A 12,435-nucleotide genomic window follows, 5' to 3' on the forward strand; every position below is an offset into this window, starting at 1 on the left:
CCAGCTCCTCACTGTAAGAGACCCTCAGCAGAGAGTGAGGATCAGAGGAGGCACTGCACACCCACCTCCTCACTGTAAGAGACCCTCAGCAGAGAGTGAGGATCAGAGGAGGCACTGCACACCTACCTCCTCACTGTAAGAGACCCACAGCAGAGAGTGAGGATCAGAGGAGGCACTGCACACCCACCTCCTCACTGTAAGAGACCCACAGCAGAGAGTGAGAATCAGAGGAGACACTGCACACCCACCTCCTCACTGTAAGAGACCCACAGCAGAGAGTGAGGATCAGAGGAGGCACCGCACACCCACCTCCTCACTGTAAGAGACCCACAGCAGAGAGTGAGGATCAGAGGAGGCACCGCACACCCAGCTCCTCACTGTAAGAGACCCACAGCAGAGAGTGAGGATCAGAGGAGGCACCGCACACCCACCTCCTCACTGTAAGAGACCCACAGCAGAGAGTGAGGATCAGAGGAGGCACCGCACACCCACCTCCTCACTGTAAGAGACCCACAGCAGAGAGTGAGGATCAGAGGAGGCACCGCACACCCAGCTCCTCCCTGTAAGAGACCCTCAGCAGAGAGTGAGGATCAGAGGAGGCACCGCACACCCACCTCCTCACTGTAAGAGACCCTCAGCAGAGAGTGAGGATCAGAGGAGGCACTGCACACAAACCTCCTCACTGTAAGAGACCCACAGCAGAGAGTGAGGATCAGAGGAGACACTGCACACAAACCTCCTCACTGTAAGAGACCCACAGCAGAGAGTGAGGATCAGAGGAGGCACTGCACACCCACCTCCTCACTGTAAGAGACCCACAGCAGAGAGTGAGGATCAGAGGAGGCACCGCACACCCACCTCCTCACTGTAAGAGACCCACAGCAGAGAGTTAGGATCAGAGGAGGCACCGCACACCCACCTCCTCACTGTAAGAGACCCACAGCAGAGAGTGAGGATCAGAGGAGGCACCGCACACCCACCTCCTCACTGTAAGAGACCCACAGCAGAGAGTTAGGATCAGAGGAGGCACCGCACACCCAGCTCCTCACTGTAAGAGACCCTCAGCAGAGAGTGAGGATCAGAGGAGGCACCGCACACCCACCTCCTCACTGTAAGAGACCCTCAGCAGAGAGTGAGGATCAGAGGAGGCACTGCACACCCACCTCCTCACTGTAAGAGACCCTCAGCAGAGAGTGAGGATCAGAGGAGGCACTGCACACCCACCTCCTCACTGTAAGAGACCCACAGCAGAGAGTGAGAATCAGAGGAGATACTGCACACCCACCTCCTCACTGTAAGAGACCCACAGCAGAGAGTGAGGATCAGAGGAGGCGCTGCACACCCACCTCCTCACTGTAAGAGACCCACAGCAGAGAATAAGGATCTCTGCTGTGGGTCTCTTACAGACCATCAGTAGAGTGGACTGCTAGCAGTAAATATTTGATAGGTTATCATAAGGCTTGGAGATAACTGCATGAAGCAGTTCTTATGTTCGGGTTACATGTGGTAACCTGCATCGTGCGGCAGATACACCCATACGAAGCTTGTTGGGCAGACTGGCTGGACCATTCAGTCCTTTTCTGCCATCCTTACTATGTTACTATTAAAGAATTTCTATCTGTATCAGGGGTGGGCAAACTACGACCCACAGGCCAAATCCGTCCCATCACCATGTTTCACCCAGTCCGCCTATCTGTAAAAAAAATTACTTTATGTGCAGCCTGTGCTGTGTGTCACGCAAGAAAAGCACAGCAACGCTGTCCCCACCCCCACCAGCCAGAAGAAGGGCGGCGCGTGGAGTGACTGCTGGCAAGGTTCCCACCCTCTGTCGACAAGAACAGGTCCTGCACCATGGTGGGCCTGAAGCTGACCTCCTGGCGGGCTTTCAGCACGCAGCCGGCAAGAAGAAGACATTCATGATGTTGGCAGAAAGAGTGAGTCACATGGTGGGAAAGGAAGGGGGTAAGGGTGGGAGTGACTAAGAGGAAAAGAGGCAAGGGAGTGAAAGAGGTGAGGAAGAGAGAATGGAGGGGAGTGAATGGGGGGGAGGGTGTGTGACAGAGGAAAGGGAGCCTGACTGAGAGGGAAAGGAGGGAGTGGGGGATGGAAAGTGACTGAAAGGGGAGGGAGGGAGTCTGATGGGAAGGGAGTGAGTGGGGGGAGGGAAGGGAAGGGGATGAAAATGAGGGATGGGGATTGATTGGGTGAGTGAGTGACAGAGGGGAAGGACAGGGGTGAATGGGAGGGAGAGGTGAATGACACAGAGAAGACAAGAGGGTGAGTGGGAGTGAGAAGGTTGAGTGGGAGGGTGGGTGAATGACTGAGGGGGTGAGTGGAGGGAAAGTGGTGGATGAATGAAAGGTGAGTGAGAGAGAAGGGGAGGGGAGGAAGTGGGTTAGTGAGAGGGTAGAAGGGTTTGTGAGTGTGAGTTTGAGTGTATGAGAGAGAGAGAGAGAGAGAGAGGAGAAAGTGTGTTTCCCCACCTCCCCTCCACTAATCCACTACAATCTCAGGGTAATTGCAAATCAAAGGTTCCTTGGTATGGAGAGGGGGAAATTTGAACCCTTATTAGTTTTAATTATTAGGTATTTGATATGTCTGCTGTTTTGAAATATTTCATTGATTTTTGATAAATGGTTAACTTCTTAATAATTAGATATTCTATTCTTTATCTGTTTTGAGATAAGTGACACGTTTTCTATACCTTACTATCATGGCGTTCACCATGGACATTTTCCTAGTATAAAATCTTACCTTAAAGAGGTTCACACTAATGGCGTTTTGACTATAAATATCTTATACAAAGCAAATAAGCCAAAAGCCAGTACTGGCGTCATATAGAGAATAATTTTACTATTTATTCACACATTGATTAAAATAAAGAAGAAACATAAATGATAAAAGGATTGGAAGGTTGGTAAGCTTATGATTACACTACAAAATTGAAGCAAGGCCGAGGAGGCATGCATTCATATGTATGAAACTTACCTTTTTCCATTCCATATTATTATTTTTTAATTAAAACAAAAAAATTGATACATAAAAAATTGTTGGGTATAGGAGGGTGAGATTAACATTTGAGATACAGCTGAATGAGTATGACAGCTGAATGAGTATGACAGCTGAATGAGTATGTTATTTGAATGAGTATGACAGCTGAATGAGTATGATATTTGAATGAGTATGACAGCTGAATGAGTATGACAGCTGAATGAGTATGTTATTTGAATGAGTATGACATCTGAATGAGTATGACAGCTGAATGAGTATGACATCTGAATGAGTATGACAGCTGAATGAGTATGACAGCTGAATGAGTATGACAGCTGAATGAGTATGACAGCTGAATGAGTATGTTATTTGAATGAGTATGACATCTGAATGAGTATGACAGCTGAATGAGTATGACATCTGAATGAGTATGACAGCTGAATGAGTATGACAGCTGAATATGATATCTGAATGAGTATGACAGCTGAATGAGTATGTTATTTGAATGAGTATGACATCTGAATGAGTATGACATTTGAATGAGTATGACATCTGAATGAGTATGTTATCTGAATGAGTATGTTATCTGAATGAGTATGACAGCTGAATGAGTATGTTATCTGAATGAGTATGTTATCTGAATGAGTATGTTATTTGAATGAGTATGACAGCTGAATGAGTATGACAGCTGAATGAGTATGACATCTGAATGAGTATGACATCTGAATGAGTATGACAGCTGAATGAGTATGTTATCTGAATGAGTATGTTATTTGAATGAGTATGATATCTGAATGAGTATGACAGCTGAATGAGTATGTTATCTGAATGAGTATGATATCTGAATGAGTATGTTATTTGAATGAGTATGACAGCTGAATGAGTATGATATCTGAATGAGTATGGTTGATTTTATATTTCTTGAGTTTGTTTTATGAAGATTGGTGGTATTTCTATGTTTGCATTATTGCACTGGCTTGTAGTGTTTCCAGTTTAGCTTTTTCTTGCACCTTTCTGTTTTATTCTTATTTGCTGAGAGTCTGTCTGTCTTCTACATTTCTGACAGAGGTGAGATAGTCTCCTGGCCAGGAAAAAAACCCTTTTACCTCTCGCGTTGAAAGCCTTGCTGATTGTTAGAGACTTGGATTTATGATTGAAGGTGCTGAAATGATATTGCTTAAGCCTGCTGGATACTGAAATGCCTGCAGCAAATGCAGAGTTTGGTTGTCATGTTCAGGAGATCCAACCCCACTGCCCCGCCACAGCCCATGTTGCAGTCAATAATTAGTAATGTGGCCCCAATACAAAAAGCTTTGCCCACCCCTGATCTATATGTTCTGTGATTTTGATGTTTAGAACACTTTCCACTATTTTTCCTGGCACTGAAGTCAGGCTAACCGGTCTGTAGTTTCCCGGATCGCCCCTGGAGCCCTTTTTAAATATTGGGGTTACATTTGCTATCCTCCAGTCTTCAGGTACAATGGATGATTTTAATGATAGGTTACAAATTTTTACTAATAGGTCTGAAATTTCATTTTTCAGTCCCTACAGAACTCTAGTGTTACCATTTGGCGATCAGCGAGGCAGGGGCCTCCCTCTAGTATCGCCGCTCAGCAGCGTTTTCCAGCAGCAGCACAGCCCGGCATGAGTCGCGTTCAAGCTCCACCCACAGGGGCTTGTCATCAGCCCTCCCGGAGGTCCCCGTGTTTGCACAGGAAGTTTTGAGATTTAAAGCCCTGAGCCCAGCACAGCTTGTGCTGGTGCTCTCGTTGCTCCTGGCTCTCACAGAACGAGTCCGATCTCTGAAGACTAGAGTGGCAGACCTGGAGGAGCTGAGGCAGACAGAGAGGTACATTGAGGAGACCTTCAGGGACATAGTAGCCACGTCCCAACTTCAGACTGGCAGCCCTGGTGCTGCCTTGCAGGAAGAAGGTCTCATGATCAGAGAGCATCATCTGGGTGCAGCAGGAAAGGATCCTGTAGCAAGGACCTGCTCTCCAGGTGGTGCATTGTCCTTTCGCAGTGAGGATATCTCCCCAAGGCCTACTGCCCAGGAGGGAAGGGTTAGGTCAGCCGTCATAGTTGGTGATTCGATTATTAGGAATGTAGATAGCTGGGTGGCTGGTGGGCGTGAGGATCTCCTGGTAACATGCCTACCTGGTCGAAGGTGGCGGACCTCACACGTCACCTAGATAGGATTTTAGACAGTGCTGGGGAGGAGCCGGCTGTCGTGGTACATGTGGGCACCAACGACATAGGAAAATGTGGGAGGGAGGTTCTGGAAGTCAAATTTAGGCTCTTAGGTAGAAAGCTTAAATCCAGAACCTCCAGGGTAGCTTTCTCTGAAATGCTCCCTGTTCCACGCGCAGGTCACCAGAGGCAGGCAGAGCTCCAGAGTCTCAATGCGTGGATGAGACGATGGTGCAAGGAAGAGGGATTCAGTTTTGTTAGGAACTGGGGAACCTTTTGGGGAAGGGGGAGTCTCTCTTCTGAAGGGATGGGCTCCACCTTAACCAGGGTGGAACCAGACTGCTGGCGCTAACCTTTAAAAAGGAGATAGAGCAACTTTTAAACTAGAACAAAGGGGAAAGCCGACAGTCGCTCAGCAGCAATGGTTCGGAGAGAGGTATCTTTAAAGGATACTAATGATGCATTAGAATTAGGGCATCCCGACAGTGAGGTTCCAATAATAAGAAAAGTAGTCCAAGTGCCTGTAACTAAAAACTCACCTGAGCTAAAACATTCTAACTTATCCCTATCAATTAAAAAGCAGAATGAAAATACAAACAAACTATGAAATGTTTGTATGCTAATGCCAGAAGTCTAAGATGTAAGATGCTTATCCTGTTGGACTCTATGCCATCCCGGACATAAAGTGCCACACCTCCTCCCGAGTGCTCCTCTCTGTCATTGCGATATAATTTGTACCCCAGTATAGCACTGTCCCATTGGTTATCCTCTTTCCACCATGTCTCTGAGATGCCAATTAAGTCTATGTCATCATTCACTGCTATGCATTCTAATTCTCCCATCTTACTTCTTATTCACCTGTACTATAAACATAAATCTGTGCATTTACCTTTACTGCCACATGGTGCTGATACTGCTGGTCCAGAGCATGGAATAACCTTCCACAACCAGTCCCTGTACTCACCTGTACTATAAGAGAAGTCCCTGCACTCACCTGTACTATAAGAGAAAGCAAAGGTTGCTTACCTGTAACAGGTGTTCTCACAGGACAGCAGGATGTTAGTCCTCACATATGGGTGACATCATCAGGATGGAGCCCAATCACGGAAAACTTCTGTCAAAGTTTCCAGAACTTTGACTGGCACCTACTGGGCATGCCCAGCATGGCACTAACCCTGCAGCCAGCAGGGGCACCCCTTCAGTCTTATTTGATAGCTACAGGCAGTGCCAAAAAAATAAAACAACAAAACATTACGAACCCAACACCGCGGGGCGGGAGGTGGGTTTCGTGAGGACTAACATCCTGCTGTCCTGTGAGAACACCTGTTACAGGTAAGCAACATTTGCTTTCTCAAAGGACCAGCAGGATGGTAGTCCTCACATATGGGTGAGTACCGAGCTGAGGATGTCCGAACATGCACCAAATGTACCCAATGGCGTGCAACAGGCACAACAACTGGGGTGAAATTTTGTAGTGGACATCCTGAACCCCACGGGCAGGCGGAAGGGTGTTGGTACGTCACGTTGGAAATAGGTTACGCAGGACAGATTGGCCGAAGATGGAATCTTGTCTTCCGGCTTTGTCTAGGCAATAGTGGGCTGCAAAAGTGTGGAGAGAACTCCAGGTGGCAGCCCTACAAATGTCAGGAAGCGGCACAGATTGTAGGTGTGCTACTGAAGTCGCCATGGCCCTCACAGAATGTGCTTTAACATGGTCTTGGAAAGGAATGCCTGCTTGCTGATAGCAAAAAGATATGCAGTCCGCCAACCAGGAGGAGAGAGTCTGCTTACCTACAGGTTGCCCTAGTTTGTTGGGATGGAAAGAGACGAATAACTGAGTACTCTTTCTGTGGGCAACTGTACGGTCTAGGTAGAACGCTAGAGCCTGTTTACAGTCAAGGGTATGCAGAGCCTGTTCCCCTGGGTTGGAGTGGGGCCTGGGAAAGAAGATAGGTAGTATGATGGATTGATTAATGTGAAACTCCGAAACTACCTTAGGCAAAAATTTAGAGTGAGTGCAGAGTACCGCCCGGTCCTGCAGGAGTTTAGTGTAAGGCGGATAGATAACTAGGGCCTGTAACTCACTAACCTTGCGGGCTGAAGTGATAGCTAAAAGGAAAATCACTTTCCATGTGAGATATTTTAGGTCACAGGAGTGAAGAGGTTCAAAGGTTGGTTTCATGAGCCACCCGAGAACCAGATTAAGGTCCCAAGAAGGACATAAAGGTGGCTTGATATGGAGTAAGCCTTTAAGAAAACGAGTTACGAGGGATTGTACTGATATAGGGACATCCCCGACAACTTTATGGAAGGCGGCTACCGCACTGACATGCATTCTGATGGAAGAGGTCTTTAGACATGATTCCGATAAATGCCAGAGATAGTCCAAAAACCTTGGGATTGGACAGGAAAAAGGATCAAGGGATTGCGAAGAACACCATGATGTATACCTTTTCCATTTATAGGAATAAGACTTTCTTGTGGAAGGCTTCCGTGAAGCAATCAGGACACGAGAAACCGAATCTGAAAAGGTAAGTGGTTGAAGGATTAACCTTTCAACAACCATGCTGTCAGGGACAAGGCCTGAAGATTGGGATGGCGTAGACATCCGTCGTTCTGAGTGATCAGAAGCGGGTGCGTTCCCAAGGGAATGTGCCTGCGGATGGAGAGATCCTGGAGTATGGGAAACCACACTTGGCGTGGCCAGTGAGGTGCTATCAGGATCATGGTTCCCTTGTCCTGACGGAGCTTCACGAGAGTCTTCGAGAGAAGAGGAAGTGGAGGGAATGCATAGAGCAGACGGTTTGCCCACGAGAGGGATGTACTCCCGGCAAGGAGGTGGCCCTGAAGTACATCGAACGGGAGAGCGCTTCCACCCAAATCTGTGCAGCTTCCTGACACAGAAGGAAGGAGCCTGTGCCTCCCTGCTTGTTGATGTACCACATGGCCACCTGGTTGTCTGTCTGAATCAGGATAACGTGATTGGATAAGAGAATCCTGAAAAGCTCTGAGAGCATATCGCATCGCTCGAAGCTCCAGGAAATTTATCTGGTGTTTGGCTTCCTCTGGAGACCAAAATCCTTGCGACTGCAGATCATTCACATGAGCTCCCCAGCCGAGGTTGGAAGCATTGGTGGTGAGAATGAGTTGAAGATCTGACAGATGAAAAGGCAGTCCCTGGTGGACATGGTTCTGATCTTTCCACCAGGTGAGAGACAGACTGAGTGTGTCGGTGATGTGAACAATGTTTGACAGAGGCTGAGTCGCTTGAATCCATTGTGATCTCAGAGTCCAATGCGTGACTCTCATGGCCAGGCGGACCATTGGTGTGAGATGGACTGAGGACGCCATGTGTCCGAGAAGGACAAGGAATTGTCGAGCTGTTGCTGTATGCTGAGACTACAACTGGTGAGCAAGAGAAACGAGGGTTTGCACTCATTGATGAGGTAGAAAGGCTTTTGCCTGTAAGGTGTCCAAGTCTGCCCCAATGAATGACAAGGTTTGAGATGGGACTAAATAGGATTTCTCGTAATTGACGAGAAATCCTAGAGAAATTAGTGTGTAGGGTCAAATCCAGGGACGATCGAGCGGCTTGCTGGGTTGGGGCCCTGATTAACCAGTCGTCTAGATAGGGGTAGACGTGAACACCTTCTTTCCTGAGAAAGGCTGCGACAACTACGAGACATTTGGTGAAGACTCGTGGTGCCGATGCTAGGCCGAATGGAAGCACTCAGTATTGATAGTGCTTTGGGCCTACTAAAAACCTGAGATACTTGCGATGAGCTGAAGCTATCGCAATGTGGGTGTACGCATCCTGGAGGTCCAGAGAGCAGAGCCAGTCTCCTCTTTGTAGAAGAGGTAGAAGCGAGCCCAAGGTTACCATCTTGAACTTTTCCCACTGGAGGTACTTGAGGGCACGTAGGTCCAGAATTGGACGAAGCCCCCCGGATTTTTTGGGGATCAAAAAGTACCGGGAATAGAACCCTAGGCCTTGTTGTGAAAGAGGGATGGGTTCTATTGCTCTTAACTGGAGAAGAAGGGAAACCTCCTGTTCCAGAGGGAGAGAGTGGTCGTTTACTCTCCATGCTTGTAGAGGTGGTGAATCCGGTGGAAGAGCAAGGAAGTTCAGGTGGTAACCCTGAGCAATGATTGCTAGCACCCATTGGTCGGTTGTGATTGATTGCCACATTTTGTGAAAATGGCACAATCGACCTCCCACTGGTATGGCTGGCAGACGGATCAGGCTGCTGCTCTCCAAGGGAACGTCAAAAACCTGAAGCAGGCCCCGGCTGGGGAGCTGCTTGTGGCTTTTGCTTCTGGGGCTGGCGGGGCTGAGATTTCTGATAAGGCCTCGTAACTCGGGACCTTGTTGGTGGAGGATAGTACTTCCTTGGACGGAAGAATGACTTCTTAGAGTCCTTCTTGAAGGGCTGTCTAGAAGGGAAGTCAGAAGGTATCGATGAGAACTGTTTGAGGGTCTCATGATGGTCCTTTAATTCAGCCACTATTTGCTGAATCTGTTCACCGAACAGATTATCTCCTATATAGGGCAGGTCAGTGAGCCTGTCTTGTACTTCTGGGCGAAGGTCAGAAGACTTGAGCCAGGCCCAGCGTCTTGCAGAAATGGCAGCTGCAGACACTCTAGTGGAGGTGTCGAAGATATCGTAAGCTGTTCTTATCTCATGCTTTCCTGCTTCAAACCCCTTGTGAACAAGGGTTTGAAGATGTTCTTGTAATTGGTCAGGCAGGGTTTCAGAGAAGTCCTGTATTTGCTTGAAAATGACCCTGTTGTATTGGGTCATATACAGCTGGTAAGAAGCAATCCTGGAGATAAGCATGGCCCCTTGGAACACTCGACGACCAACATTGTCAAGGAACTTGTGTTCTTTGACAGGAGGGGTAGAGGAGTGTGGTTTTGTCCTTTTTGCTTTCTTTTGAGCTGATTCCATCACAACTGAGTGGTGGTCAAGCTGAGATTTTTGAAAGCCAGGGGCTGACTGTACCAGATAAGTAGTGTCAGCCTTTCTGTGTCCTGGGGCAATGGATCCAGGATTTTCCCAGTTCTTTTTGAGGAGATCAAGAAGAACTTGATGAATGGGAATAGAAGTGATCATCTTAGGGGCATCCAGGAATTGGAGAAGCTCCATCATCTGGTGCCTATCGTCTTGCTCCATCTGAAGCTGGAAAGGGACCAATTCTGACATTTCCTTCACAAAATTAATGAAAGAGAGGTCCTCTGGAGGAGAACGCTTTCTACTTTCAGTAGGAGAAGGAGGTGAAGGTAAGTCATCGGTGTCTGAGGAAGTATCATCACCCCAGGTGTCATAAGGATCAGTAGGCTGACTGTAGGATGAGAAGGGGGTTAGATATCCGAAGGCCCCGGCTGAGGCTCCGAGAAAATCAAAGGAATCGCCGGGGGCACCGTGGACGGCCTGGAAGACATCGGTGCCGCGATGTGCGTATCGCTCCCGATGAATGAACCGGTGGCGAGGGACGACATGGCACTGATGGCTGAGGCAGAACTCCTGAAGGAGGGATGTGAAACGGTGTTTCTCCTCCCGATGAGGCTGTCATCAGGGAGCGCACCAGAGCCATCGGAGACCCGGGAATCACCGGTGGAAGGGCAGTCATGAGCGCCTCCATCCAGGATAGCAGCGGTGCCAGTGCTGCTGGAATCGGGTCGGTGACCGGTTCCACTCTCGGTACTGATGTCGGTGCCGGAGGGACCTGGAGCGGTTGCATCGCCTTGTCGATGGCCTCCTGGACCAGCCGGTCCAGTTCTTCCCGGAGACCTGGGGCAATCAGCTCCGGCTCCGTGATGGAAGAAGGAGGTTGAGGCACAGTCAGAGGGACCACCTTTACAGGCGGAATCGTGACTCCGAAACCCCGATCGGGTGAGGGTTGCCTCGATGTCCCGGTCGCAAGAGTGGTCGGTGCCGTTTCTGGACGGGGCTTCTTTGATGGTGGCTTGGACGGTGGTGAGGTCGATGATTTCGCTCCCTCGACGGTCTGAGACTTACGATGCCGATGGCGATGTTTCTACCTTCGATCCCCTCGATCTTGAGGGGGAGAAACGGGAGTCGATGGCCGTGAAGACGTCGATGGCAGGCGGTCAGACGGTTGTCGATGTTGGTGCAACTTTGACGGTGCCAGTTCCGATGATGTCGATGCGATGGACGGCGTCAGGGTGTGAGTATGGAAGAGGAGTCCCATCTTCTCCATTCTGGCTTTGCAACCTTTTGGTGTTATGAGGGCACATTTGGTGCAAGTCAGGACATCATGCTCATGGCCTAAGCACATTACACAGACTCTGAGGGTCTGTGATCGACATGGTGCGAATACAATCCGGGCACCGACGAAAACTCGTCGCCATGGCCATAGAAAAAATCGAGCCGCAGTACGGTCGACGGCCAGTAGGCCGCGAAGGCCAAACTCGACGGTAACCGAAGAAAAACGGCGAAAAAACTTACCGGAGTACCGTGGCCAGAGAAAGTTAGAGGAGGGACCCCTGTGGGGCAAGATATTTTAAATAAGTCCATGAGGAATAAATTCCTGTCAGGAATGTGTTCAGAGCTCCTAAACCGCGAGGCTACTGCTGCGCGGAAAAAAGAAGACTGAAGGGGAACCCCTGCTGACTGCAGGGTTAGTGCCATGCTGGGCATGCCCAGTAGGGGCCAGTCAAAGTTCTGGAAACTTTGGCAGAAGTTTTCCGTGATTGGGCTCCATCCTGATGATGTCACCCATATGTGAGGACTACCATCCTGCTTGTCCTGTGAGAAGTCCCTGCACTCATATAGGGAAAAATAACCCATGCTATAATTACACAATGTTGGGTTCCACATTAGGTGCTACAACCCAAGAAAGAGATCTAGGTGTCATAGTGGATAACACATTGAAATCGTCAGTTCAGTGTGTTGCGGCAGTCAAAAAAGCAAACAGAATGTTGGGAATTATTAGAAAAGGAATGATGAATAAAACGGAAAATGTCATAATGCCTCTGTATCGCTCCATGGCGAGACTGCACCTTGAATACTGTGTACAATTCTGGTCGCCGCATCTCAAAAAAGATATAATTGCGATGGAGAAGGTACAGAGAAGGGCTACCAAAATGATAAGGGGAATGGAACAACTCCCCTATGAGGAAAGACTAAAGAGGTTAGGACTTTTCAGCTTGGAGAAGAGACGACTGAGGGGGGATATGATAGAGGTGTTTAAAATCATGAGAGGTCTAGAACGGGTAGATGTGAATCGGTT

The 12,435-nt window shown here is 48.5% G+C and overlaps 1 protein-coding gene across 1 annotated transcript in view; it reads right to left on the reverse strand.

Annotated features, from left to right (window-relative positions):
• Nucleotides 1-12,435, reverse strand: part of LOC115079676 (myosin-IIIb-like) — a gene marked incomplete in the record, with an annotated part of 167,255 nt that overhangs the window by 90,288 nt on the left and 64,532 nt on the right.

This window comes from Rhinatrema bivittatum, chromosome 1 (assembly GCF_901001135.1).
Source record: "Rhinatrema bivittatum chromosome 1, aRhiBiv1.1, whole genome shotgun sequence".
Lineage (NCBI taxonomy): Eukaryota > Metazoa > Chordata > Amphibia > Gymnophiona > Rhinatrematidae > Rhinatrema > Rhinatrema bivittatum.